Below are 14978 nucleotides of genomic sequence, written 5' to 3'. Positions count from 1 at the left end.
GCTACCTGATAATATTAGGTGTCTTATTGTTGGGCCATCTGCTTGTGGTAAAACTACACTAATGGTTGATAATTTTTTATTGGCACCCAATTGGTTAGACTGGAAAAACAGGCACTTGTATGTCTTCTCTAAGAGCTTGGAACAATTAAAATATCAGCAGCTGATGAAGCTATATGATGGATTGGATATTGCCACTTTTGAACCAGATGTTAAGCCACTTGATGAATGTCTCGATAATTCTGTTGTTGTGTTTGATGATATTATATTGGATAATCAAAACAAGGTTAGGAATTTCTTTACACAGGGCCGGCACAAAAACATTGATTGTTTCTACCTGGCACAGACTTTTTCAAAAATACCCAAGCAACTGATCCGAGACAACAGCAATTTTATATGTGTGTTTCATCAAGACCATACCAACCTCAAACACATACATGATGAATATGTAGGTGGGGACTTGAGCTACAATGATTTTTCCAAATTTTGCAGCAAGTGCTGGAGCCAGGACAGTTATGGGTTTGTCACAATTGATATGACAAGAACACCCAATAGTGGCAAATACAGAAATAAAATCAACAATTTTCTAGACGTTGAAACATTTTCTAGACGTTGAGACGTATATAAATAAACATGAAAAGGCCAATCATTGATGATCTTAAGTTAAGAGATTATCTTGTAAAAAGATTTAAGGGATGGAAATCAGAGAACCGAGGAATTTATGAAAAACACAAACAAACAGAACAGCCTGTAATTGATGCTATTAATAATTTAGGTAAGAATATCAAAACTGTTACAGAGCAGAATCAAAATTTGATCACAGAGCTTGTACCTGTAGCTGCAAGGAACATATTAGATTATCCATTCACCCCACTTTCAAGTATTCATACACCTAGTCCTCCTAGAAGAATTGAGGCTAGTCAGGATCCTATTGAATTGGGTCTTCTTGCTCAAAAATATTTAACCACACCTAAAGACAATAAAGATGAGGTATTTGGCTTATATGCCGACACAGAGCTTGATGGTAGCATTATTCATAGAATTGGCAATTTCAGAGTAACATTTATGGGAGATGATATAATTGTATATTCAGAATCTCGACTTGGAGAAAAAGGTGCTTTTGTTAAGTACACCGGAACACCTGGATTGTGGGAACTCATGACCAGGAAGAGACCTGGCAGCTATACAGATCAAGATTATGAGGATTACAAAGAAATATTAATAAAATCAGATGCTCTATACCAGAACAATGATCCCACACAAAAAAGAGTCAAGTCTAGCAGTGGGGCAAAATACAACAATTTAATCAAGCCCATATGGTCTCAAATCAAGACTGGCAGTGGAATCAAACAATACAACACCCTGCCTAAAGAATTTGTGTGGGTTGATGATGTCAGGAAACTTGTAGATAGGTTATTGGTGATAGCTGGGGAGGAAAATGCTGGGAACCACAATTTTTACAATGAGAAGGTTGGAATTATGGACATGATAAGCACCAAATTGTCTAATTTTATAGTGAATGACACTAAGGGGATTGGATATCTCATAAAAATTATTAATACTCTACCACCTAAATTTTGGAATATTTCTGAGGGTCGGGGCTTGGTTAATGACATTATAAACAAGCTGCCATTTGAACTACATATTCCAGGCTATCAGTATTGTGGTCCAGGCACAAAACTGGATCATAGATTAAACAGAGGGGATCCTGGTGTTAATCCTTTAGATGCTGCTTGTAGAGACCATGATATTGCATACAACACACATTCTGATCTTGACAAGAGACATGTTGCACATAAGAAATTAGAAGAGGCTGCATTTGGCAGATTTGTAAGCAAAGATGCTTCTTTGAGCGAAAAAATAGCAGCATTGGGAACCACCATAGCCATGAGCACCAAACAAAAATTGGGGTGGGGGTTGTGAATATGTATATAATAAACCTACAATGAAGGCCAAGGGTGTTATGTATCAAGTACCTTATGCAGGTCTCAAATCTCTTAAAACTATTGACAGTCTTTTGACCAAGAAGCAGCGCAAGAAGAAAAATTCTTGTATTGCCAAGGGTCATGGAATGAAATTGTTGCTTAGCACCCCCCAATTAAAAAAATTACAGCAATCAAGAAAAAAATCACATGTGGGGGGATTTATATTTACCATCCCTGCCATCTTAGCTGCTCTCGGGGCTGTGGGGAGCTTGGCTGGGGGATCAGCCGCAATAGCAAAAACAGTAATAGATGCCAAGAAGAATAGGGCAGAATTAGATGAGCAGAGGCGCCATAACCTGGCCATGGAGAAACAGGGCAAAGGTGTTAAAAGAGCCATGAATAAGTTTAAAAAAAACAAGAGCCGCTTACAAACCAAGATATTGAAACTTTAATCAAGCCACTGGGCATCAAACATTTTAGAGGTGTGTACATGTCTGATTCTTTACCAGAACAACCACTCAACAAAGAGTGTGGCATTGTTAATTTGGATAAGTACAAAAATCAGGGCACTCACTGGATTTGTTATCTTAAATATTTAAACAATAAGGCATTTGTGTTTGATTCATTTGGAGGTGTTCCACCTGAAAATTTAATAAAATATCTAAATTCACCTAATCTTTATTACAATAATGCCCGTGTTCAAAACTTCAAAGATGTTAATTGTGGACATTTGTGTTTATCTGTTCTTAGATATATGTCTCAAATAAATAAACCATCAATTGAAGATTTTCAAAAAGCCTTGTGGTATCTGAAACATCATGGGGGTATTTCATCTCACCAGCCAAAATTCAATATTGAAACTTAGATTACATGATGATATAGTGTATCCCAAAACAATAGCTCTCAGGGCATTTTATGGCATGTACTTAATCCCTAATATTACACACCACAACAATACAATTGCAGTAGGGGATGAAAAAATTGTCATCACTCCAGGGCAATATAATCTCTCCACTCTAAATGCTCAATTACCCAGAGGTATTGTGTTAAGTCAAAATTCTGTCACTCACAGAGTAGAGATTGTATCTGCTACAGAAACAGTGGATCTGGGTACTATAGGAGAGCTGTTAGGCTTTGAGAACAACACAAAACTTGAACCAGGCATCAAACACACTGCTATGAATATACCTAAATTCTTGGCCATAGAGACTCTGAATATTCACTGTAATGTAGCAGAGGGTATGATCACCAAATCAAATGGCATAGGCACTCACAAACAAACAGGGATCATTGCAACATTCAAACCTAATTCTGAATTTATGGAGCCCATCATCTATAATCCATCCCCAACATTATATTTTCCTGTGTGCCATAATAGAATAGATTATATTGAATTGATGGTCACTAATGAAAAAGAAGAATTAGTTGATTTTGCTGGAGCCACAACAACTGCTATCATAGAGATTAACATTTAAATAAAAATACATACAATGGAAAATATTGAGAGTTATGAGCTACAATCATTCCCCCCAAACAGGAGGACATTTGCAAATTTAAATCAACCCAACACAGAAATTGAGGTTGATCTTGATGTAGGGGATGGCTTTATACACCCCCACAGAGCAGATCTATATATCAAATTTGATGTTGTAAAGCTCGATGGTACAGATTATCCGGCAAATTCAAATATAAGACTTGTAGACAATTTTGTGCCACATCTGTTCTCTGAAATTGAGATCAGAAAACATGGCGTTGTTATAAACAGAGTGGATTATCCCGGCATTACCTCCACAGCTTTGGCCACATTAAAATTATCCAAAACCGAGGCTTCATACTACAAAATAGGAGGATTCGAGGCTGGTGATAAGATATTATCTAAGAACCACACAGTACTGTTCCCCATGCGCCTGTTGCCAGGATTCTTCTCAGATTACAAAGAAATTATGTGGAAGGGTGGGTTAAGAATCACATTTAGAAGAGCTGCAAATGATAATAATGCTTTGATGAGGTACAGTGCATTAAACTCTACAGGGGAAGCTCTGCCTGATACCTTACCAGATGCAGGCAAATGCATTATTCAGACTATGGAGTTAAGAATCCCTGTTGTTGAGTATGAAGCCAGCTATGGTCTTAAATACAAAGCAGATATTCTAAAAAATCCACAGATTCCTCTGCAATTTTATACATATCAATGCGTACAGAAGCCTGCATCTGGTACATATTATGAGTTTGATGCTACAAATTCATTCTCCAGTATACAATATGACATGCCTGATTTCGTAGTGGTACTGTTTCAGACTGGGAGACACAACAATCAGGAAAGAAATTCAAGTAAATTTGATAACTGCAACATCAAGAACATATATCTTAAAAATGGCAGAAATGAGGTATTTCCTAGAGAGAATTACAATTTAGACATGTCCAAGGATGATTTCCTTAAATTATATGAGGCATTTACGGCTTTCAAGAGGGTCACTACTGGCAATATTGAAATGTATTACACACCTGATGAATTCAAAACACAGAGACCCATGTTTGTAATCAATGCTTCAAAAAGAAAACAAGTTGTGGTGAATGACAGAACAAATATTAAAATTATCTGTGAATTCCATGAGGCATTACCTGATGACACCATATGTAGTGTTATTCTCATAGGAGAAAAATCATATGTTTATGATGTAAGAAATGAGAGAGTCACGGAGCAATTCTAGAGGATCTCTGCATATTGCATTGTTTTAATATACAATTTCAACCTGGTATCCAATTGAACTTAAACCAGAAGTAAATATGTATGTGTGTGTGTATATATGTGTGTGTGTGTGTGAGTGTCTCACAAGTGGACCGGAAGTAGGCAAACCGGAAGTGGACCGGAAGTGGACCGGAAGTAAACCGGAAGTGGACCGGAAGTGGACCGGAAGTGGACCGGAAGTAGATATGTGTGTGTGGGTGGGTGTGGGTGGGTGTGGGTGGGTGTGGGTGTGTATGTGTGTCGTGGCCTAGTTTTAAGTGTGGGCAAAAAAAATATCAAGAGGGGCATATTTTTAACAGGATTATGGACAACAATCTCACAGAAGTGCCTTTTGTAAGTATAGGCACATCAATCTGAGGGGGGTCATACTTTCTGATGGAGTCCATGAGGGCTTTTTTACAAAAATCTTGGATTAGAGGGGGTTCCACACTTGAGCAATAAGCTCGTATGGGCATGTTGAGCTTGTTTTAAGTGTAAGCAAATCTGCTGGAGGGGGGTTCATACTTTCCTGAGCTGGTAATACAGTCAATCCCACTACTTATTTGTAAATCAAGTGGACTTAAAAAAATACAATATCAACGTTAAGAATATTAGAATCCACTAATTCACCCGCAGGTAAGTCAAATTTTACATATCCCTCTTCATCCTTGTTCATAGACTTCCTGCAATACTCTTTTGCATGTGTGTTGCATCCCACCAGGTGCGAGAAATGTGAAGAGTTATTCTTTCCCTGTACTGCGTTATCTCTTTTTATAACAGTAAGGCTAAATTCTCGTTTTATCTGAACTTTTAAAAAACGTGCAAAATACAACCACCCTTTCTCATGTATGTGTAAAATAATCCCACTCTGTCTCAGAAAACCTCTTCCTACGATCAAATGTCGGAAACAACTCACAAGTCTCAACAATTATAAATTTATGCTTAAATTTCCTATAATTTATACAAACAGTAGCACATATCATGTCCTTTGGTGCAACACTGTCAACAGCTAATGTTACTTTACTCGTCCTAATAAATTTAATTCCAACCAGTGACGGGGCGCCATGGAAATGTGAACTGGGGGGGGGGGGCGGAAGGGGGCAACAAAATATTGTTGGGGGCAGTCACAACGCCCGAAAACACTACATATATAACATATATAATAATAGTTATAATAATAATAATTATTATTATTATATGCATGTATGATGTTTTGTGTTTGTCCCTTGTTTAGAGTGGACGTTTTCTGCCTAAATTTTCTTGATTGCGAGTTTATTCCATATGATTCTATTTAATAAAGGCATTAATTCTTTTTTATTCGTAAGTTGCGTTACCTCGAGTGGCCTATTTCAGTATTGGAAGACATTCATAATTTTATAGTTCATCGTCTTTCATGAGATGAAACTACTGATATAAATATTCAAGTTATAAGATAATGTAAATGACGAAAAAATGTGCTTCGAAGAGTTTAATTTTCTTGAAAATGAACGTGACGTTGGAAGAAATTAATTTTCTTAAGTATTAGAAACAATGAAAGTCAATTAGTGAAGTGCAATTCTCCTGTAGGAGAATTCTGCTGAATGTGCTTTGGAGAACACATTGCCCACCTTTGGTACGTCCAGGACTTGACATTTCTTCTCAATGCCAAGGATAGCCAAATGAGGCAGTTTGCATCCAGCATTCTGTTTCGAGCAAGCCTTTTCAAAGATTTTAAGGACGAAAAGGTTCTTTCACATTCACACGCTGCATTGGAAACTGGAATTGTTACAGAGAATACAACTAGAGTGTGAACCTTGTGAAATGCCAATTTATATTTTTCCTAGGATTTCAAAGAAATCCATTAAGTGGAGTATTTTAGTGCCATCTTCGTAACGCAGAAGAGTTTTGGGCAAAATTTGTGCTTCACATTTCAGGGAAATGTTATCACAGTATAAAAAATCTGAAAAACAAATATTATGACCCTGGCATTACTTACTCTTCCTCTACCACTCCAACGTATGTCTGTGCTACACAATTACAGGCACCTATGGAGTTCGTGGGAAGAAGTTCTTCGACTTTGATATGTACGAGAAAGAGCGAACCTGCCCGCGATGTGTTTTGAATCGAATTTTAAGTGTAATTTGCATTTTAAGGTTCAAGTTCAATACATTTCCGAATAATATCCCCTCATTTTGAAATTACCTTCAAGAGTATCGAAGAAATTCCCTTTGTTAAGGTTTGCCTCAGGCTCATCATCTCGAAATTCAAGTCCCTGAATAGTAAGAAACCGCGATAAATCCACAACAACTGACATGTAGTGTCGGTTTTTCTCCGATCACCTTTGGTCCAGGGTTCGATACCCAGTGGAGGCACTTTAAACTGTAGGTCCAGTCCCGATTAGCCATACTGTGCATAAAGTGGACTTAAAACACCAAATCAACCAACCCGCCAAATCTTGAATCAACTATGAATGTATTGTACTAATTAGCTTTGTCACTAACGACCCACGATTAGAATAATCTGCCCGTACTACAGATGATGTTTTGTGGTCCTCAAAAGATCCGTGATGTTTTAAAACCATCCACATTCAACGCTTTCTCCCAGTTCTTAAAACTGTTTAAAACTTAGGTTAATTTACAGGAAGTAAATTAATGAGAAATCACCTATGCCCAGGCCAGCGCGGGAATCTTGAACGAAAGTCGCACACACACATTCGAATATATACTAAAACAAATTTAGTCAAGTTGGTATTATAAGCAGGAAAGTGATATGCAGAATACACCACTTTGAAAAGGTGAAAATCGTCATACTCTTATAAATGAACTCTCTTATTATTCTATATTTAATTATCTTAAGTTGGGGGCACGGGGGGGCGAAGTGTCTGACTTGGGGCGCCCCCTGCCCCCACCTTTGGCGTCGTCACTGCTTCCAACTTTCACTGCTGATAGCCTCAGCTTCGAAATGGAAGCTGCGTGTCGGCGAATAATACAAAGGACTTGTTTATCTTACAAGGAGTTCACTGCCTTTCTTTCATTCAAAGTCTGCCGTTTTCCATTTATCTCAGCTTTTCCTAGCAGCTGAAAAGAATCCTAAGTGTCCCTCGTATTATTGTTACTGCAAAACTTCCTGTCCACAAGCAAAGGAAATTACAGAATTTTTATTGCCTCTCCCTTGCGTCAACGTTCATTCCTAGGTCTGGATTTATGGCACTTACCCGCTACTGCAGGTCAACCTCGCCCCTGAAGCAAGGGTGTCCATTGTTCAAAGCGAAACCTCTGTCAGTGGTGAGCGGCGAAAAATAGTCTCGGAATACACCCTGGTCGTAACCAGGCAGGGGGTGCGCTAAGCTCCCCCCTCCTTTCCTGGATTGCTGTCAGCTTCCTTCTGAAGTTTGATAAAAAACTACTTTGTGATATTTGTTTGGTAACGAGTGAAAATGTAGACAGTAGATACTACATGTATTTTGCTCAAGAACTTGGCTAACTTCACAGAATAAAAAGAACAGATTCAACATTCGTTCATCTGATTTACAGAAAGGCTAATCTTGACTGGACCCACAGTTTAAAGTGGGATCCAAATCACTATGTGCCTTCACCGGGTATCATACCCGGGACCCCTTGATTACAAGGCGACGACGCTATCACTGTACCATCGGGGAGTCCCCTCATAGAACAAAGTTTCCTCCTACGACAATTATACAGAACTTAGTTACCTTCCTTCACTTGAAATCTATTCTCTTGTATTTCAGCCTCAGAATTTCGATATTACAATCCAAGGAATAGTATTCTCCTTAAATAAAAATAAAAGCATTGGAAATAATATTTAAACGGACGTAAAATAATCGAATCCAACCACCTGTGGAATGCCTGAAGGAAACAACAAGAATTTTCTCAACAAAGACATTTCCGAAATTTCCATAACATTCTAATAATTTCGCAACCCGTGCAAGTAATCATGTGTTAAAATCTTGTCAGGTTCCCTGTAAACACTAAAATCAACAAATTAGTTCTTTCCAAATTTCCCATATTTTCTCCTCCTCTTTAGCTCTCAGCTGCTCGGAGTGGGATAATGCAAGATTATTTGTCCCTAATTATCTCCTTCTCTAAGTCTTGCCAATATCTTTGACTCCCTACAACTCCTCATCAATTTGTACTGGCATGTTTGCTACAATACTCGAAGGTAGAATTCTGTGTACGGTGTCAAGTGGATACCTTGACAGAGAAACGAAAATCGGAAGAGGAGGTAAAACAAGGATGTGTTCTGTCACCCCTGCTCTTCACTCTCTATATATATTATATAGTGGCGTATATAGAGAGTGAACAAGCAGACACCCACAAGGTGGGGACGACAAGGGTACCGGTGCTCCTGTTCGCAGATGATATGGTTCTGATCTCAGAGACAAATGCCGGCCTACAAAGGGTTCTGGACGGGTTGGAAAAAAGCGTACAGCAGAGAATCCAAACTGCAAGTAAATCTCACAAAAACAAAAACTATGGTGTTCAAAAACGGATATGTATATAGAAAAGACGAAAGGTGGACTTTCAGAGGGCAAGAATTAGAAACGGTAAAAATAATAACATACTTGGGACTAGTTCTCTTTATGGCAGGGACGATATACATTTTGTGGAAACTGTATCGTACATTATTAATAGGGTCAATAGGGTACGGGAGGGAGATATGGGGAGCAAAGGGGGGGGGGGGCATGTACTAAACAGAATCCAATGCACATTTTACAAGAGGGCTTTGCATATCAGCATGGGCACTGCAAACTGCGGCGTACTACGGGAACTTGGACTGGTCAGGGAGCATACGTGGGATATGTTGAGAAGGGTTAAATACTGGGCGACATAATATCGAGAAGGGAGAACTCGGTAAAATGGAAAGCGCTGATGCAACGGGTACAAGGGGAGGAAATGGGAACATGGGCGAAAGAAATCAGAGGCAAACTATACGAAATTGGACTGGGATGGATATGGGAGGGAGGACACGTCGACCAGGGGACATTGCAATTAGTGAAACAAAGATTAGAGGATATAGATAGGCAGGAAATAATAGCGGAATGTGAAACTAAGAGATCGCTCGAACTCCAAAGAAGGGGAGTTCCGGGAATGGGGACAAGTAGCGTACATCAAGAAGGTGAGCATGGTGGCAAGAAAGTGGTTGACATGGATGAGGCTGGGGGATGGAGACACAAGGCAGTAAAAAACTAGGAAAGGAGATATAAATGCGTATTACGCAATGGTAATGATAGGCCAGAACATTTATTCTTATGTCAGGACATGCGCGTTCTGCAGGAGGAGAAGCTAGACAACATAAGCTTGGAGAGAGTGTTCGAATCAATTGTAGTGCAAAGGAGCATGGAACTATTGGAAAAAGTGGGGGTGTATTTACAAACATTTAGGGGGAAAAGAAGTGCTCTAAAGAGACGGGATAAGGAAGAGGAATAAGTGTTAATTTACCAGAACTGCTATGTTAACATCTATACGGAATGTAACGGATAGTGTAGTCTGTAGGGAATCATAGTTATGTAATAAGAATAGATGTAGTGCGCACAGCCTATGGCTCGCACACGAGAGGAGCAATAAATACTTATACAATGTTTTTCCTACTTCCTAAAAACATTCACTTCTGTACAACCTTTGATGTAAAAATTAAATAATAATAATCATAATAAACCCTATCCGTCGGTCCGTTTATCTTTCCAACCTATAGAGCTTAGACTATGTTTACAAGATAAATCTCGGACTCAGACACTCCACGATCTTTTGGCCCCTCCTTCCACCTTCTCTACCTGCCCTTTTACTTGATGTTATTCACAATTGTTTTAGTATCTGGAGTGCCATCGTAACATAATAAAATTATTAATCTGGAATAATTTTTTTAAAAAATGGGGAGTAATGCTGTGTTTTGAAAGAGTATTGAAAATAAGTTTAGGTATTCAATTCATTCATTACTCTCTCTAGAATAGTTTTCTTTTGACTTAATACACGCTTATCAACGTTTCTAATTTAAATACTTTGTTCCAAGCAAACAAGTATTTGCAACTGATTAAATATTTTGCTTGTATTTTTTCGAGACATTCGAGACGAGACTTTTCAAAAGCCGTCCCGTCCCGTCTCGAATTTCAAAAGCTTTGTCCCGTCTCGTGTCTCGTCTCGTTTTCGAGACGAGACGGGACATGTCCCGTCCCGTGAGCAACACTAAAACTAAGAATAAATTATCATAACTCTTAAGTTAACAGCAATAGCAGAGCCCACCCCTTTGACAACTAAAGTTACCTTAGAATACACTTTATCCAGACTTCGTAAATTTAGCTCGTTGAAAGTCAATGTTAACTCCATTTAAGGTGAAATTTAGCTCTTTTATGTGCATCAGGTTTGGCAACACCGACAGGATGGCCGTATAAGGCAAGGAGAAATGCATTGGGCTCATGCTTTTATTATTTGATTTGTTCTCTTTGGAATATCAAATTTTCGATGACATAGAAAAATATATCAACGGAAAGAGGGTAGTTTGAAGATGTGTTTGCCAAGCGGAAAAGTCGAAACTTACATTTGATTAGCCGTAACTTGATGTTGAAGTTGATTCCCAATAAGGAATACACGGGATTCCGAAAATTCTTATTCATCATATTTTTCGATCATCGTGTGTCTAGCTTAATAAGCATCAAAAAAGCGCTTCCACATGCAACTCTTGCATACGTCCAGTTTTTTTTTCTTAGTAGCAGTGCTCATTCTGACGATGTTGAAGTAAATGCATAGCTGGTGCGAAACTGTAACTCCTTCCCTTAAGCCGCCCCTGTGTACTCCCCATTCGCCACTCTGCACCCCCCAATTGATTGATTTGGTTAATTTTACTTCGCTTTTCTGCCACTTTTGCCTAATCGCGAAGATGAGGGCGAGTGATGATATGGTGAAATTGATGAGGTGACACACACGTAGAACACCTATGCCCGGTCCAGGATTCGAATCCGGGACCCCTGTGCTTAACCACTCCGCTACGGAGATCTGCTGCCCCCCCCTTATCAAATCGTCCCGACGACGCTACTTTCATGACAAAGTTAAGTGTTAATATTAAAGTAACACATCACTTTAGGTGAAAAGTAATAAGTAATGGTAACATTACTTTTGTGAGCATTTTCCTTGCCCATTTCTACTGGCGTCTCCTCAGTAGCCTAGTGCATTTAGCGATCGACTCATGACTCCCCCTCGAACTCAAAGATTCGAGCCTTGACCGGGCATGGCATATCTTCTTCGTCCCTTCATCAATTTCGTTCAATCATTATTCATGTTCAACGCCACAGTTAGTCCCAAGAGACAGGAAAGTAATGGAATAAGAAACATACAAAATTTTCAAAGCTACGAATGTAAATCAGTTCACAAAGCAAATCTCTCATACTCCGAAATTGGTCAATTCCCAATTCACATGAAGTTCTTTTCGAATCTGGCAACACTGGAATCACGAGTTCGGTATCCTTTCACAGCGCTCAGTTGTCCTCGATCCAAGTCTCGAGGAGTTTGGAGCAAGACGTTCGTGTCTTGGAAGAGAACGGAGGTTACCATTATTAAAACTTTTTCTAGATAAGGCATACCTATTGTAGTATGTTTCAGGTATTATAAATATTTAAATTATAAAATATTATTATTTTCTTCAGGATGTAGCGATAGCGAACAGTGAAATTGACATTGTGTGTAGTATTGCAACAAGCACGAGTTATATCTACAGCAAATCAGTAAGTTTATTTATAAGCACACTTTTTACCAGCCGTACCAGTAAACATGGTAAAAAAAAATGCCTCCTGAAAATATTTTGTAGCTGATCAGTGCTGTTACAAAAAGGCGTGTGTTGCATTGAGGGTATTAGAGTAATATTGGGCATTGTACTTTCATTTAAATTTAGTATGGCTGTAGCTTGTTTTACTAGCTACATTCAATGTTGAAGGCTATGCAGAAAGATGATAAAGGAATAACTTAAGAAATATTATTTTTTCGAAGTTCTATTTTCATTAAATCACATGCCTCGAGGGCTGAGGCATGGGCCGTGTGAGTAGTCAGGATTTGTCACTTAATAAAAATGTGTATTCACACAATTCATTGTTACTACTATTAATTTATTGTTTTAAGTTGTTTTTTTAACATACTGGAAAACTTGAAGTTGGCTAAATTAATCATGCCCTTGAAATATTGCAGAAAGCTTTATTTGGTGAAAGAGTGTTGAGAAGTCATTGTGTGCTCTGCTGTTTGATGCCTTCTTTTCTGTATAACATGTACAGTACTACATGCACAAATACAAAAGCATACCTATCAGCCCTTATGTTGATCTCCACACCAACCCTACTTTCCATCTCATTAGTGGAAATACAGAAAACTCATCGTATTATTACAAGGTCAGTCATAGTCAGTCTAATAGCTCTCCTACCTTTGAGAAGAATATATATTTGTTATAAAATGGGGCATTTTTCAACGTTATACATTTTGAGTTTGGGCCTGGACATAGATGTGCCTGTGTGTGTGTGTTCACATGCCTCCAACAACATTGGCACTCAACTTGAGCCTACATATGCAGAAAAGAGAAATAAAGTAAACAAAATTACAAAAGATGATTGCAACCTATACATATCAAACACTCATATTCAGGTTTTTCATCCATTCCAATAGCAATAGCGGTCAATGATCTTGCCTTGTAATTAAGAAGTTCATAATTCAATTCCCGGTGGAGAAAGAAAAATTGCAATCTCTCTCTCCCCCTTTTACAAACTCTTGAGTTCAAACTAGCAGTGTTTCTAGGGTTGGTTCAGATCCCTTTAAAATCTCATGCCTGTGTATATTTAAGGTAAGTACTTTATAGTTACGGATGAGGGCAATATTTTCCTTTGTACTCTTGTATTTCATTCCCTTTTTGTTAATATATTTACATATTTTGATAATGTTTTCCAGCATTTCTGGTGGAGAGTTCCTGATGACTACACTTACTGAGAGTGATTGCATTTCTTCACTTGGCAAGTCTGCAAGGAGTAGAGAAGATATCACTAAGACATTCTTTTCTTTCAGGTAAGGGGAGAGTAAATTAATGAATGAGAAATGGACATGGATTTCTGTTAGAAATCTGCCTTTAAGGTAAAACTTCTAATTTCTACGATTTCTGTAAAACTTGACACTTTGTTTAGTTAATTACATATTATGGTCAGGGTTTCAACATTGGAAATTGCTGGACTTCTAGTCAGGTCCTATGATTTATACAGAGCGCTCGAATAGTCCCCGCACTCATACTTTTTTAAAAACTCTACTAAGACATTCATCTTGACTTGGCAAGCCTATCATTAGGGATTGGTATGACATTGAGGAACGAGTTTAGGTCATGTTCAGAGCAGTGTTGCTGTTACAGTCCTTGGTGTAAGATGTACAATTACAAATTGTGAACAATGTTTTTTATGCAAACACACAGCAAATGGCTTTGTTGGAAGCATATTTTGAGTTTGTCATGTGAAAGATATGAGGGGCGATCAGGTTGCTCCGACCCTAACATAGAAGGAATGACGTTATGATTGATTTTTTATTTTGTTATTGTTTAGTGATCCTTTATATGCTTTCATTCTGATTTGGAAGTCTGAGTAACATAGTTTTCTTTTTACTCATTCTTGTGTGGCAAAGTGGATAAGAATACATGATATTTCATTCATTCCCTGGGACAGCACTACATCTATACTTGAGCGTAGCAATGTATAACTAATGTCTTTGGGTACTCGTCCTGAACCTTCTTTTGCAGATCTGCTAAATGCCCTGATATAACTGCCGACCCATCATAAGTTTTAGCAATAATAAATTTATCCTCAAGTTTCTACTTATTAACAACTTTTACAAGAACAAATAATCCGTCAGATATAACAGTTGGGCTGAAAAGTTCGTAGGCTAACATAGTAAAAAATATTTTTTTGACAATATTCGATTTTATTATTCAATATAGTTGCCTTCGAGGGCGATACAACGATTATAGCGGTCATACAATTTTTCGATGCCATTTTTATAGTACGATTTCTCTTTAGCCTCAAAATAGGCCTCAGTTTCGGCGATTACCTCTTCATCAGTGCTAAATTTCTTTCCAGCGAGCATTCTTTTAAGGTCTGCAAACAGGAAAAAGTCACTGGGGGCCAGATCTGGAGAATATGGTGGATGGGGAAGCAATTCGTAGTCTAATTCATATAATTTTGCCATTGTTTTCATTGATTTGTGACACGGTGCATTGTCTTGATGAAACAGCACTTTTTTCTTCTTCACATGGGGCCGTTTTTTCGTGATTTCATCCTTTAAACGCTCCAACAACGCTATGTAATAATCTCAGCTATCTCGATC

General features: G+C 38.2%; 1 long non-coding RNA gene across 1 annotated transcript in view; it reads left to right on the top strand.

Annotated features, from left to right (window-relative positions):
- The window catches only part of LOC145999864 (uncharacterized), a 97382-nt gene that overhangs the window by 70283 nt on the left and 12121 nt on the right, over nucleotides 1-14978 (top strand). The window contains exon 2 of the long non-coding RNA XR_014443443.1: nucleotides 13566-13679. This is a non-coding gene — a long non-coding RNA (uncharacterized LOC145999864). The remainder of the gene's footprint in view (nucleotides 1-13565; nucleotides 13680-14978) is intronic.

The sequence above is a fragment of the Lepisma saccharinum genome, chromosome 16 (genome assembly GCF_977018435.1).
Source record: "Lepisma saccharinum chromosome 16, izLepSacc3.1, whole genome shotgun sequence".
Lineage (NCBI taxonomy): Eukaryota > Metazoa > Arthropoda > Insecta > Zygentoma > Lepismatidae > Lepisma > Lepisma saccharinum.
This window is presented reverse-complemented; position numbering and strand designations above follow the sequence as displayed.